The sequence below is a fragment of the Cryptomeria japonica genome, unplaced genomic scaffold (genome assembly GCF_030272615.1).
Source record: "Cryptomeria japonica unplaced genomic scaffold, Sugi_1.0 HiC_scaffold_1832, whole genome shotgun sequence".
In the NCBI taxonomy this organism is placed as follows: domain Eukaryota; kingdom Viridiplantae; phylum Streptophyta; class Pinopsida; order Cupressales; family Cupressaceae; genus Cryptomeria; species Cryptomeria japonica.
In genome coordinates, this window is record NW_026730110.1 from 1 (window position 1) to 13711 (window position 13711).

The following is a 13711-nucleotide window of genomic DNA, read 5'->3' on the forward strand; positions in this document are numbered from 1 at the left end:
CGCACCTTTGATGCGCTGCCTTCACTAATTTCCAGAAAAGGCAAAAAAAAACGATATTTTAAAATTTCCGTTCTGAAAGATAGTGAAAAAAACGGAACGCGGGTGCCATCTTGAGCCCTTCCTGGTGCGCAGCCCAGGCAAGTTGTGCGCACCAAGGTGCCCACCCTGGCGGAGGTGCGCGCCCGGGGCAAACCGGGCTCCGACTTCGTGCACTGCATGGTGCCCACCAAGGCGCGCAACCCAGCCAAGGTGCCCACCGCAGCGAAGGTGCACGCGAGGTGCACACCCGGGGCAAACCGGGCTCCGACTTCGTGCACGCCGCACCTTGGAGCACACTTCAGAGCGCTCCTTGGTGCGCACCAGGGCGCGCAACCCAGCCGAGGTGCCCACCCCGGCGAAGGTGCACGCGAGGTGCGCACCCGGGGCAAACCGGGCTCCGACTTCGTGCACGCCATGGTGCCCACCGCGGCGAAGGTGCGCACCCGGGGCAAACCGGGCTCCGACTTCGTGCACGCCGCACCTTGGAGCACACTTCGGAGCGCTCCTTGGTGCGCACCATGGTGCCCACCAGGCCGCGCAACCCAGCCAAGGTGTGCGCACCAAGGTGCACGCGAGGTGCGCACCCGGGGCAAACCGGGGTCCGACTTCGTGCACGCCGCACCTTGGAGCACACATCGGGGCGCTCCCGGGTTCGCACCGGCGTTGCGCACCGTGGTGGGCACCTCGGAGCACACCAAGGTGGGCAGCGAGGTGCGCACCTTTGATGCGATGCCTTCACTAATTTCCATAAAAGGCAAAAAAAAAACGAGATTTTAAAATTTCCGTTTTGAAAGATAGTGAGAAAAAGGGAATGCTGGTGCCATCTTGAGCCCGCCCTGGTGCGCAGCCCAGCCAAGGTTTGCGCACCAAGGTGCCCACCCTGGCGAAGGTGCGCGCCCGGGCAATTAACCCAACTTCCAACTTCGCGCGCGCCAGGGTGGGAGCGCACCCAACAACCGGGCCTGGGAAGAGCCAATGCGAGAAACCCCACCAAACTCTCTGACAAAAAAAGAGGGGGCGCTCCAGTAACCCCGCTTCGGAGCGCACCCTGGGCAAACCCAGCCAAGGTGCCCACCCCGGCCAAGGTGCAGGCGAGGTGCGCACCCGGGGCAAACCGGGCTCCGACAACGTGCACGCCGCACCTTGGAGCACACTTCGTAGCGCTCCCGGGTGCGCACCTCAGAGCACACCAAGGTGGGCAGCGAGGTGCGCACCTTTGATGCGCTGCCTTCACTAATTTCCAGAAAAGGCAAAAAAAAAAGGAGATTTTAAAATTTCCGTTTTGAAAGATAGTGAAAAAAACGGAACGCGCGTGCCATCTTGAGCCCGCCCTGGTGCGCAGCCCAGGTAAGGTGCCACCCTGGCAAAGGTGCGCACCCGGGCAATTAACCCTACTTCCGACTTCGTGCGCGCCAGGGTGGCAACCGGGCCTCGGAAGAGCCAATGCGAGAAACCCCACCAAACGCTCCGACAAAAAAAGAGGCGGCGCTCCAATAACCCCGCTTCGGAGCGCAGCCGGGGCAAACCAAGCCAAGGTGCCCACCCCGACGAAGGTGCACGCGAGGTGCGCACCCGGGGCAAACCGGGCTCCGACAACGTGCACGCAGCACCTTGGAGCACACTTCGAAGCACTCCCGGGTGCCCACCGGCGTTGCGCACCGTGGTGGGCAGCGAGGTGCGCACCTTTGATGCGCTGCCTTCACTAATTTCCAGAAAAAGGCAAAAAAAAATGAGATTTTAAAATTTCCGTTTTGAAAGATAGTGAAAAAAAAGGAACGCGGGTGCCATCTTGAGCCCGCCCTGGTGCGCAGCCCAGGCAAGGCATGCGCACCAAGGTGCCCACCCGAGGTGCACACCCGGGGCAAACCGGGCTCCGACTTCGTGCAGGCCGCACCTTGGAGCACACTTCGGAGCGCTCCTTGGTGCGCACCATGGTGCCCACCAGGGCGCACCCGAGGCAAACCGGGCTCCGACTTCGTGCACGCCGCACCTTGGAGCACACATCGGAGCGCTCCCAGGTTCGCACCAGCGTTGCGCACCTTTGATGCGCTGCCTTCACTAATTTCCAGAAAAGGCAAAAAAAAACGATATTTTAAAATTTCCGTTCTGAAAGATAGTGAAAAAAACGGAACGCGGGTGCCATCTTGAGCCCTTCCTGATGCGCAGCCCAGGCAAGTTGTGCGCACCAAGGTGCCCACCCTGGCGGAGGTGCGCGCCCGGGGCAAACCGGGCTCCGACTTCGTGCACTGCATGGTGCCCACCAAGGCGCGCAACCCAGCCAAGGTGCCCACCGCAGCGAAGGTGCACGCGAGGTGCGCACCCGAGGTGCACACCCGGGGCAAACCGGGCTCCGACTTCGTGCACGCCGCACCTTGGAGCACACTTCAGAGCGCTCCTTGGTACGCACCAGGGCGCGCAACCCAGCCAAGGTGCTCACCCCGGCGAAGGTGCACGCGAGGTGCGCACCCGGGGCAAACCGGGCTCGGACTTCGTGCACGCCGCACCTTGGAGCACACATCGGAGCGCTCCCGGGTTCGCACCAGCATTGCGCACCTTTGATGCGCTGCCTTCACTAATTTCCAGAAAAGGCAAAAAAAAGAAAAAAATGAGATTTTAAAATTTCCGTTTTGAAAGATAGTGAAAAAAACGGAACGCGGGTGCCATCTTGAGCCCGCCCTGGTGTGCAGCCCAGGCAAGTTGTGCGCACCAAGGCACCCACCCTGGCCAAGGTGGGTCACGGGGTGGGTCCTAGGGTGGGTAACGGGGTGGGTACTAAGGTGCGTGCCAAGGTGGGTCATAGGGTGGGTGCCAAGGTGGGCACCAGGGTGGGTGTGCACCAACCCTAGCCAGGGTAGGTCACGGGGTGGTTGTCGGGGTGGGCGTCAAGGAGCCAAGGTGGGTGGCAAGTAGCCAAGTTGCGTGCCAAGGTGGGTGTCGGGGTGGGTGCCAAGGATCCAAGGTGGGTGCCAAGGAACCAAGGTGGGTGTCTGGGTGGGTGCCGAGGTGGGAGCCAGGGTGGGTCCCAAGGTGAGTGCAAAGGTGGGTGCCAGGGTCAAGGTGAGTGCCAATGTGGGTTCCAAGGTGCCAGGGTCAGGGTGAGTGCCAATGTGGGTTCAAAGGTGCTAAGTTGGGTGCGAGGTTGGGTGCGAGGGTGGGTGGGTGCCAAGGTGTGCTAGGTGGAAGCCCGGGTGGGTCGGCATCCCATGGGTGTCGAGTTGGGTGCCTGATGGGTGCTTCTTGTCAAGTTTTAGTCGTCGGGACTCATTTCGAGCCTTAGAGGTCGTTTCTTGTCCGGTTGCCCTGTCTTCGACCTGGGAACCCAATTTTGGTCCTCGGGTCCCATTTTTTTTTGTCTCGCATCCCACTTTTGGCCTGTGGCCTTTTCGGGGTCGATTCTCGTTTTGGGCATCAGAGCATGTTTCTTCTCCTAAAACCCAATATTTGTTTATTAAGTCTCGGAACACATTTTTGTTCTCGTGGACCCATCATGGGTCTTGGAACGCATTTGTGGTCCTTGGGTCCCATTTTGCATCCCGAAACTTGTGTTTTGGTGCTTGATCCCTATTTTGGGTGCCCACCTTGCACCAAGTGCGCACCCGGGGCAAACCGAGCGCCTTGGTGCACCGGGGCAAGATCGAGCGTGCACCCGAGGCGCCCCGAACATGCACCAAGGTGCACTCGGCCCACATGTGAGCGCAGGTCGTTGCGCCCGAGGTGGTGTGTGGGCACCGCGTTGCAGACGGGACACTGCACGCACACGACGCCCCCTCCAGGTGCACGCACGTAGGCCGGGCCGGGTGCACACCCGACGCCCTAGCAAGGTGCGCGCACCCGGGCAGGGCTCACACTTGGCGAACGGGGCGCACTTCGCGAGGGAGGGTGTGCACCTCGACGGGGGTGGGTGGCCGGGGTGGATTCGCACGTGGGTCGCGGTTTGCTAAGTACACACTGCGACAAGCTCATAACGGGTGCGATCATACCAGCGTTAGTGCACCGGATCCCATCAGAACTCCGCAGTTAAGCGCGCTTGGGCCGGAGTAGTACTGGGATGGGTGACCTCCCGGGAAGTCCCGGTGTTGCACCCTTTTTTAGTTTTTCGCCGGGCGTCGCAATGCTATTTGAATAAACCTTTTGCCCGTTTGCGTTCTCGTCGGGGCCGGGCCGGGCCGGGGTGCGCTGCCCGCACTACCGCGCGCGCGGGGGCGACACCGAGCGCGCACCCGAGGCGCCCCGAGCACACAGGCCACGGTGCAACCCGGGCGTTGTGCGCGCACCCCGGTGCGCCCGAGGTGCTGCGCGCGCACCCAGGTGAAATCGGTGTGCACCTCGGCCAGTGCGCGCTCGGTCGAGTCGCGCACGTTGGCCAAGGTGCACGGTGATGTTTCTTACTCTAAGGTTCCGCACCAGACGCCCGGGACAGGTGAGCGAAGCTGGGCGGGGCCGGGTGCGCGGCCGGGGCAGGTGCACGCAGCTGGAGAGAGCTTTGGAGCACACTTCGGAGCGCACCAATGATGCGCTCCATTCAAAAGTTTCCTGAAAAGGCAAAAAAAGTTGAGATTATAGAATTTCCCACTTGAGAGATTGTAAAAAAAAAAAATTTAAAATGAAGGAAACGCGGGTGCCAAGGTGTGCGCAGCCCAGCCAAGGTGTGCGCACCAAGGCGCCCACCCTGGCGAAGGTGCACGCAAGGTGCGCACCCGAGGCAAACCGGACAATTAACCCAACTTTCGACTTCGCGCGCACCTTGGAGCGCACTTCGGAGCGCTCCTTGGTGCGCACCAATCTTGGGCACCTCGGAGTGCACCATGGCGCCCACCAAGGTGCGCACCCGGGGCAAACCGAGCTCCGACTTCGTGCGCACCTTGGAGCGCACGAAAGGTGCGCACCATGGCGCCCACCAAGGTGCGCAGCCCAGCCAAGGCGTGCGCATCAAGGTGCGCACCCTGGCGAAGGTGCGCACCCGGGGCAAACCGAGCTCCGACTTCGTGCGCACCTTGGAGCGCACAAAAGGTGCGCAACCCAGCCAAGGTGTGCGCACCCCGGTCAAACCGAGCTCCGAATCGTGCGCACCAGAGGTGCACGCCATCGTGCGCACCTTGGAGCACACTTCGGAGCCCTCCTTGGTGCGCGCCGATGTTGCGCACCTCGGAGCGCACCCGGGGAAAACAATGCAATTAACCCGACTTTCGACTTCGTGGGCACCTCGGAGCGCTCTCGGGTTCGCACCTCGGAGCACACCGAGGTGCGCACCTTTGATGCGCTGCCTTCACCAATTTCCAGAAAAGGCAAGAAAACATTGAGAAGGTGTGCGCACCGAGGTGCCCACCCTGGCGAAGGTGCACGCGAGGTGCGCACCCGGGGCAAACCGGGCTCCGACTTCGTGCACGCCGCACCTTGGAGCACACTTCGGAGCGCTCCTTGGTGCGCACCAGGGCGCGCAACCCAGCCGAGGTGCCCACCCCGGCGAAGGTGCACGCGAGGTGCGCACCCGGGGCAAACCGGGCTCCGACTTCGTGCACGCCATGGTGCCCACCGCGGCGAAGGTGCACGCGAGGTGCGCACCCGGGGCAAACCGGGCTCCGACTTCGTGCACGCCGCACCTTGGAGCACACTTCGGAGCGCTCCTTGGTGCGCACCATGGTGCCCACCAGGGCGCGCAACCCCGCCGAAGGTGCACGCGAGGTGCGCACCCGGGGCAAACCGGGCTCCGACTTCGTGCACGCCGCACCTTGGAGCACACTTCGGAGCGCTCCTTGGTGCGCACCATGGTGCCCACCAGGGCGCGCAACCCCGCCGAAGGTGCACGCGAGGTGCGCACCCGGGGCAAACCGGGCTCCGACTTCGTGCACGCCATGGTGCGCACCGCGGCGAAGGTGCGCACCCGGGGCAAACCGGGCTCCGACTTCGTGCACGCCGCACCTTGGAGCACACTTCGGAGCGCTCCTTGGTGCGCACCAGGGCGCGCAACCCAGCCGAGGTGCCCACCCCGGCGAAGGTGCACGCGAGGTGCGTACCCGGGGCAAACCGGGCTCCGACTTCGTGCACGCCGCACCTTGGAGCACACTTCGGAGCGCTCCTTGGTGCGCACCATGGTGCCCACCAGGCCGCGCAACCCAGCCAAGGTGTGCGCACCAAGGTGCACGCGAGGTGCGCACCCGGGGCAAACCGGGGTCCGACTTCGTGCACGCCGCACCTTGGAGCACACATCGGGGCGCTCCCGGGTTCGCACCGGCGTTGCGCACCGTGGTGGGCACCTCGGAGCACACCAAGGTGGGCAGCGAGGTGCGCACCTTTGATGCGATGCCTTCACTAATTTCCATAAAAGGCAAAAAAAAAACGAGATTTTAAAATTTCCGTTTTGAAAGATAGTGAGAAAAAGGGAATGCTGGTGCCATCTTGAGCCCGCCCTGGTGCGCAGCCCAGCCAAGGTGTGCGCACCAAGGTGCCCACCCTGGCGAAGGTGCGCGCCCGGGCAATTAACCCAACTTCCAACTTCGCGCGCGCCAGGGTGGGAGCGCACCCAACAACCGGGCCTGGGAAGAGCCAATGCGAGAAACCCCACCAAACGCTCTGACAAAAAAAGAGGGGGCGCTCCAGTAACCCCGCTTCGGAGCGCACCCTGGGCAAACCCAGCCAAGGTGCCCACCCCGGCCAAGGTGCAGGCGAGGTGCGCACCCGGGGCAAACCGGGCTCCGACAACGTGCACGCCGCACCTTGGAGCACACTTCGTAGCGCTCCCGGGTGCGCACCTCAGAGCACACCAAGGTGGGCAGCGAGGTGCGCACCTTTGATGCGCTGCCTTCACTAATTTCCAGAAAAGGCAAAAAAAAAAGGAGATTTTAAAATTTCCGTTTTGAAAGATAGTGAAAAAAACGGAACGCGCGTGCCATCTTGAGCCCGCCCTGGTGCGCAGCCCAGGTAAGGTGCCCACCCTGGCAAAGGTGCGCACCCGGGCAATTAACCCTACTTCCGACTTCGTGCGCGCCAGGGTGGCAACCGGGCCTCGGAAGAGCCAATGCGAGAAACCCCACCAAACGCTCCGACAAAAAAAGAGGCGGCGCTCCAATAACCCCGCTTCGGAGCGCAGCCGGGGCAAACCCAGCCAAGGTGCCCACCCCGACGAAGGTGCACGCGAGGTGCGCACCCGGGGCAAACCGGGCTCCGACAACGTGCACGCAGCACCTTGGAGCACACTTCGAAGCACTCCCGGGTGCCCACCGGCGTTGCGCACCGTGGTGGGCAGCGAGGTGCGCACCTTTGATGCGCTGCCTTCACTAATTTCCAGAAAAAGGCAAAAAAAAATGAGATTTTAAAATTTCCGTTTTGAAAGATAGTGAAAAAAAAGGAACGCGGGTGCCATCTTGAGCCCGCCCTGGTGCGCAGCCCAGGCAAGGCATGCGCACCAAGGTGCCCACCCGAGGTGCACACCCGGGGCAAACCGGGCTCCGACTTCGTGCAGGCCGCACCTTGGAGCACACTTCGGAGCGCTCCTTGGTGCGCACCATGGTGCCCACCAGGGCGCGCAACCCAGCCAAGGTCTGCACACTAAGGTGCCCACCCCGGCGAAGGTGCACGCGAGGTGCGCACCCGGGGCAAACCGGGCTCCGACTTCGTGCACGCCATGGTGCCCACCGCGGCGAAGGTGCACGCGAGGTGCGCACCCGGGGCAAACCGGGCTCCGACTTCGTGCACGCCGCACCTTGGAGCACACTTCGGAGCGCTCCTTGGTGCGCACCATGGTGCCCACCAGGGCGCGCAACCCAGCCAAGGTGTGCGCACCAAGGTGCACGCGAGGTGCGCACCCGGGGCAAACCGGGGTCCGACTTCGTGCACGCCGCACCTTGGAGCACACATCGGAGCGCTCCCAGGTTCGCACCAGCGTTGCGCACCTTTGATGCGCTGCCTTCACTAATTTCCAGAAAAGGCAAAAAAAAACGATATTTTAAAATTTCCGTTCTGAAAGATAGTGAAAAAAACGGAACGCGGGTGCCATCTTGAGCCCTTCCTGGTGCGCAGCCCAGGCAAGTTGTGCGCACCAAGGTGCCCACCCTGGCGGAGGTGCGCGCCCGGGGCAAACCGGGCTCCGACTTCGTGCACTGCATGGTGCCCACCAAGGCGCGCAACCCAGCCAAGGTGCCCACCGCAGCGAAGGTGCACGCGAGGTGCACACCCGGGGCAAACCGGGCTCCGACTTCGTGCACGCCGCACCTTGGAGCACACTTCAGAGCGCTCCTTGGTGCGCACCAGGGCGCGCAACCCAGCCGAGGTGCCCACCCCGGCGAAGGTGCACGCGAGGTGCGCACCCGGGGCAAACCGGGCTCCGACTTCGTGCACGCCATGGTGCCCACCGCGGCGAAGGTGCGCACCCGGGGCAAACCGGGCTCCGACTTCGTGCACGCCGCACCTTGGAGCACACTTCGGAGCGCTCCTTGGTGCGCACCATGGTGCCCACCAGGCCGCGCAACCCAGCCAAGGTGTGCGCACCAAGGTGCACGCGAGGTGCGCACCCGGGGCAAACCGGGGTCCGACTTCGTGCACGCCGCACCTTGGAGCACACATCGGGGCGCTCCCGGGTTCGCACCGGCGTTGCGCACCGTGGTGGGCACCTCGGAGCACACCAAGGTGGGCAGCGAGGTGCGCACCTTTGATGCGATGCCTTCACTAATTTCCATAAAAGGCAAAAAAAAAACGAGATTTTAAAATTTCCGTTTTGAAAGATAGTGAGAAAAAGGGAATGCTGGTGCCATCTTGAGCCCGCCCTGGTGCGCAGCCCAGCCAAGGTTTGCGCACCAAGGTGCCCACCCTGGCGAAGGTGCGCGCCCGGGCAATTAACCCAACTTCCAACTTCGCGCGCGCCAGGGTGGGAGCGCACCCAACAACCGGGCCTGGGAAGAGCCAATGCGAGAAACCCCACCAAACTCTCTGACAAAAAAAGAGGGGGCGCTCCAGTAACCCCGCTTCGGAGCGCACCCTGGGCAAACCCAGCCAAGGTGCCCACCCCGGCCAAGGTGCAGGCGAGGTGCGCACCCGGGGCAAACCGGGCTCCGACAACGTGCACGCCGCACCTTGGAGCACACTTCGTAGCGCTCCCGGGTGCGCACCTCAGAGCACACCAAGGTGGGCAGCGAGGTGCGCACCTTTGATGCGCTGCCTTCACTAATTTCCAGAAAAGGCAAAAAAAAAAGGAGATTTTAAAATTTCCGTTTTGAAAGATAGTGAAAAAAACGGAACGCGCGTGCCATCTTGAGCCCGCCCTGGTGCGCAGCCCAGGTAAGGTGCCACCCTGGCAAAGGTGCGCACCCGGGCAATTAACCCTACTTCCGACTTCGTGCGCGCCAGGGTGGCAACCGGGCCTCGGAAGAGCCAATGCGAGAAACCCCACCAAACGCTCCGACAAAAAAAGAGGCGGCGCTCCAATAACCCCGCTTCGGAGCGCAGCCGGGGCAAACCAAGCCAAGGTGCCCACCCCGACGAAGGTGCACGCGAGGTGCGCACCCGGGGCAAACCGGGCTCCGACAACGTGCACGCAGCACCTTGGAGCACACTTCGAAGCACTCCCGGGTGCCCACCGGCGTTGCGCACCGTGGTGGGCAGCGAGGTGCGCACCTTTGATGCGCTGCCTTCACTAATTTCCAGAAAAAGGCAAAAAAAAATGAGATTTTAAAATTTCCGTTTTGAAAGATAGTGAAAAAAAAGGAACGCGGGTGCCATCTTGAGCCCGCCCTGGTGCGCAGCCCAGGCAAGGCATGCGCACCAAGGTGCCCACCCGAGGTGCACACCCGGGGCAAACCGGGCTCCGACTTCGTGCAGGCCGCACCTTGGAGCACACTTCGGAGCGCTCCTTGGTGCGCACCATGGTGCCCACCAGGGCGCACCCGAGGCAAACCGGGCTCCGACTTCGTGCACAGCCGCACCTTGGAGCACACATCGGAGCGCTCCCAGGTTCGCACCAGCGTTGCGCACCTTTGATGCGCTGCCTTCACTAATTTCCAGAAAAGGCAAAAAAAAACGATATTTTAAAATTTCCGTTCTGAAAGATAGTGAAAAAAACGGAACGCGGGTGCCATCTTGAGCCCTTCCTGATGCGCAGCCCAGGCAAGTTGTGCGCACCAAGGTGCCCACCCTGGCGGAGGTGCGCGCCCGGGGCAAACCGGGCTCCGACTTCGTGCACTGCATGGTGCCCACCAAGGCGCGCAACCCAGCCAAGGTGCCCACCGCAGCGAAGGTGCACGCGAGGTGCGCACCCGAGGTGCACACCCGGGGCAAACCGGGCTCCGACTTCGTGCACGCCGCACCTTGGAGCACACTTCAGAGCGCTCCTTGGTACGCACCAGGGCGCGCAACCCAGCCAAGGTGCTCACCCCGGCGAAGGTGCACGCGAGGTGCGCACCCGGGGCAAACCGGGCTCGGACTTCGTGCACGCCGCACCTTGGAGCACACATCGGAGCGCTCCCGGGTTCGCACCAGCATTGCGCACCTTTGATGCGCTGCCTTCACTAATTTCCAGAAAAGGCAAAAAAAAGAAAAAAATGAGATTTTAAAATTTCCGTTTTGAAAGATAGTGAAAAAAACGGAACGCGGGTGCCATCTTGAGCCCGCCCTGGTGTGCAGCCCAGGCAAGTTGTGCGCACCAAGGCACCCACCCTGGCCAAGGTGGGTCACGGGGTGGGTCCTAGGGTGGGTAACGGGGTGGGTACTAAGGTGCGTGCCAAGGTGGGTCATAGGGTGGGTGCCAAGGTGGGCACCAGGGTGGGTGTGCACCAACCCTAGCCAGGGTAGGTCACGGGGTGGTTGTCGGGGTGGGCGTCAAGGAGCCAAGGTGGGTGGCAAGTAGCCAAGTTGCGTGCCAAGGTGGGTGTCGGGGTGGGTGCCAAGGATCCAAGGTGGGTGCCAAGGAACCAAGGTGGGTGTCTGGGTGGGTGCCGAGGTGGGAGCCAGGGTGGGTCCCAAGGTGAGTGCAAAGGTGGGTGCCAGGGTCAAGGTGAGTGCCAATGTGGGTTCCAAGGTGCCAGGGTCAGGGTGAGTGCCAATGTGGGTTCAAAGGTGCTAAGTTGGGTGCGAGGTTGGGTGCGAGGGTGGGTGGGTGCCAAGGTGTGCTAGGTGGAAGCCCGGGTGGGTCGGCATCCCATGGGTGTCGAGTTGGGTGCCTGATGGGTGCTTCTTGTCAAGTTTTAGTCGTCGGGACTCATTTCGAGCCTTAGAGGTCGTTTCTTGTCCGGTTGCCCTGTCTTCGACCTGGGAACCCAATTTTGGTCCTCGGGTCCCATTTTTTTTTGTCTCGCATCCCACTTTTGGCCTGTGGCCTTTTCGGGGTCGATTCTCGTTTTGGGCATCAGAGCATGTTTCTTCTCCTAAAACCCAATATTTGTTTATTAAGTCTCGGAACACATTTTTGTTCTCGTGGACCCATCATGGGTCTTGGAACGCATTTGTGGTCCTTGGGTCCCATTTTGCATCCCGAAACTTGTGTTTTGGTGCTTGATCCCTATTTTGGGTGCCCACCTTGCACCAAGTGCGCACCCGGGGCAAACCGAGCGCCTTGGTGCACCGGGGCAAGATCGAGCGTGCACCCGAGGCGCCCCGAACATGCACCAAGGTGCACTCGGCCCACATGTGAGCGCAGGTCGTTGCGCCCGAGGTGGTGTGTGGGCACCGCGTTGCAGACGGGACACTGCACGCACACGACGCCCCCTCCAGGTGCACGCACGTAGGCCGGGCCGGGTGCACACCCGACGCCCTAGCAAGGTGCGCGCACCCGGGCAGGGCTCACACTTGGCGAACGGGGCGCACTTCGCGAGGGAGGGTGTGCACCTCGACGGGGGTGGGTGGCCGGGGTGGATTCGCACGTGGGTCGCGGTTTGCTAAGTACACACTGCGACAAGCTCATAACGGGTGCGATCATACCAGCGTTAGTGCACCGGATCCCATCAGAACTCCGCAGTTAAGCGCGCTTGGGCCGGAGTAGTACTGGGATGGGTGACCTCCCGGGAAGTCCCGGTGTTGCACCCTTTTTTAGTTTTTCGCCGGGCGTCGCAATGCTATTTGAATAAACCTTTTGCCCGTTTGCGTTCTCGTCGGGGCCGGGCCGGGCCGGGGTGCGCTGCCCGCACTACCGCGCGCGCGGGGGCGACACCGAGCGCGCACCCGAGGCGCCCCGAGCACACAGGCCACGGTGCAACCCGGGCGTTGTGCGCGCACCCCGGTGCGCCCGAGGTGCTGCGCGCGCACCCAGGTGAAATCGGTGTGCACCTCGGCCAGTGCGCGCTCGGTCGAGTCGCGCACGTTGGCCAAGGTGCACGGTGATGTTTCTTACTCTAAGGTTCCGCACCAGACGCCCGGGACAGGTGAGCGAAGCTGGGCGGGGCCGGGTGCGCGGCCGGGGCAGGTGCACGCAGCTGGAGAGAGCTTTGGAGCACACTTCGGAGCGCACCAATGATGCGCTCCATTCAAAAGTTTCCTGAAAAGGCAAAAAAAGTTGAGATTATAGAATTTCCCACTTGAGAGATTGTAAAAAAAAAAAATTTAAAATGAAGGAAACGCGGGTGCCAAGGTGTGCGCAGCCCAGCCAAGGTGTGCGCACCAAGGCGCCCACCCTGGCGAAGGTGCACGCAAGGTGCGCACCCGAGGCAAACCGGACAATTAACCCAACTTTCGACTTCGCGCGCACCTTGGAGCGCACTTCGGAGCGCTCCTTGGTGCGCACCAATCTTGGGCACCTCGGAGTGCACCATGGCGCCCACCAAGGTGCGCACCCGGGGCAAACCGAGCTCCGACTTCGTGCGCACCTTGGAGCGCACGAAAGGTGCGCACCATGGCGCCCACCAAGGTGCGCAGCCCAGCCAAGGCGTGCGCATCAAGGTGCGCACCCTGGCGAAGGTGCGCACCCGGGGCAAACCGAGCTCCGACTTCGTGCGCACCTTGGAGCGCACAAAAGGTGCGCAACCCAGCCAAGGTGTGCGCACCCCGGTCAAACCGAGCTCCGAATCGTGCGCACCAGAGGTGCACGCCATCGTGCGCACCTTGGAGCACACTTCGGAGCCCTCCTTGGTGCGCGCCGATGTTGCGCACCTCGGAGCGCACCCGGGGAAAACAATGCAATTAACCCGACTTTCGACTTCGTGGGCACCTCGGAGCGCTCTCGGGTTCGCACCTCGGAGCACACCGAGGTGCGCACCTTTGATGCGCTGCCTTCACCAATTTCCAGAAAAGGCAAGAAAACATTGAGAAGGTGTGCGCACCGAGGTGCCCACCCTGGCGAAGGTGCACGCGAGGTGCGCACCCGGGGCAAACCGGGCTCCGACTTCGTGCACGCCGCACCTTGGAGCACACTTCGGAGCGCTCCTTGGTGCGCACCAGGGCGCGCAACCCAGCCGAGGTGCCCACCCCGGCGAAGGTGCACGCGAGGTGCGCACCCGGGGCAAACCGGGCTCCGACTTCGTGCACGCCATGGTGCCCACCGCGGCGAAGGTGCACGCGAGGTGCGCACCCGGGGCAAACCGGGCTCCGACTTCGTGCACGCCGCACCTTGGAGCACACTTCGGAGCGCTCCTTGGTGCGCACCATGGTGCCCACCAGGGCGCGCAACCCCGCCGAAGGTGCACGCGAGGTGCGCACCCGGGGCAAACCGGGCTCCGACTTCGTGCACGCCGCACCTTGGAGCACACTTCGGAGC

The 13711-nt window shown here is 62.6% G+C and overlaps 2 non-coding genes across 2 annotated transcripts; both read left to right on the top strand.

Moving 5' to 3' along the window:
• Window positions 1–4005: 4005 nt before the first annotated feature.
• On the top strand, window positions 4006–4124 carry LOC131873483 (5S ribosomal RNA). Its single transcript, XR_009371421.1, has one exon. It is a non-coding gene; the product is annotated as a 5S ribosomal RNA (ribosomal RNA).
• Window positions 4125–11929: 7805 nt separating this feature from the next.
• On the top strand, window positions 11930–12048 carry LOC131873484 (5S ribosomal RNA). Its single transcript, XR_009371422.1, has one exon. It is a non-coding gene; the product is annotated as a 5S ribosomal RNA (ribosomal RNA).
• The last annotated feature ends 1663 nt before the right edge of the window (window positions 12049–13711 follow it).